Raw genomic sequence first — 1,314 nt, forward strand, 5'->3', positions numbered from 1 at the left:
TGTGTGTGTGTATATATGTATGTATATACACACACACACACACACCCACGTGTATATATATATATATATATAGCTTTTGCATAATGCTGCATCCACAACACTAGGTGTCAGTATAAAAGGCCATTCACACCGAGGATGATAACTATAACAATAACTACCGACTATACCAATGGATGATAATGTTCAGTTTATTATAAGCACGTGATGTCATCTGCATTTTTCTAGATTTGTAGCCATTTCAGTCTCAAAACAACACTACTTGGCTAACCCATTCTAACAGCTCATTTAAAAACCGCTTGCATGAGACAGCAGTCAGATTAGTGCCACAAAAATATTTGCCTGCAGAATACAGATTAGCCGATTAGAATCAAGTATTCCAGTCAGCCACTGCCGCAAAAAAAAAATCCATCAAAATTGCCATTAGGACCCTAAGCGATCCCACTAGCTCAAATAACTTTTAATGGGTACTCTATTGCCTGATTAGAATTCCTATGTCTGTTTTAGTTAGCCTACGAACTAGCATAGCATACAATTAGCCTGATAGCTTAGCTTACTCACCATGAATTTGCACTTATCCTACATGTTTTTGCTATAATTCAGTTAAAAAACAATGTAATGGTGTTCAGTTATTAATGAACAGTTTATCAAGTGAAAAAGGTAACATTATATATCCAATTAGTTTTATTATGCACTATATAGTAAGCAGTTATATTTTAGATTAATATCATTTGTATGTAGATAAACGGATAGTTAATAGACACCCAATTCGAGGGAGGACCTGATTTGTGATGACATTAAATACATATTTATACAGAGGCCGTACTTTATATCATTTTTCTGAGCATCTGTGCAGTTTCTAACCCCAAGAACGCCAGCAAACGGCAGAAATAGCCAAAACAATGACTTCACAATTGCGACAAACAGACACGCTCACACACAGAAAGCATTGTGCTATACTTAAGAAGAATTTGTGTTTGTCCTGGTGTCTTTATTTATTTTGGTGTAGGTGCTGCTGCGGGTGGGTGGATCGTCTGGGTCTCTTTTTTGCTTGGTGTATTTAAAGAGACTCAACATTCCAAGTGTTTCTTTTCTCTCTCTCTCTCTTAAAGGAACTGTGATGTGTTGCAGCAGTACTGAACGTTAGGTGTGGGTTCTGGCACAGCTTTGAGCTGACTGTAGCATCACACAGCACAACTCAGACGGGGTAGGTATGACGGAAATATGGCAATTAATTATGTGTGTACGTGCGTGTGTGTTTGTGTGTGTGTGTGTGAGAGAGAGAAAGTAGTACTTCCTGTCTACATTTCTGGCCCA

This window comes from Sinocyclocheilus rhinocerous, unplaced genomic scaffold (genome assembly GCF_001515625.1).
Source record: "Sinocyclocheilus rhinocerous isolate Xijiao unplaced genomic scaffold, SAMN03320098_v1.1 scaffold2994, whole genome shotgun sequence".
In the NCBI taxonomy this organism is placed as follows: Eukaryota; Metazoa; Chordata; class Actinopteri; order Cypriniformes; family Cyprinidae; genus Sinocyclocheilus; species Sinocyclocheilus rhinocerous.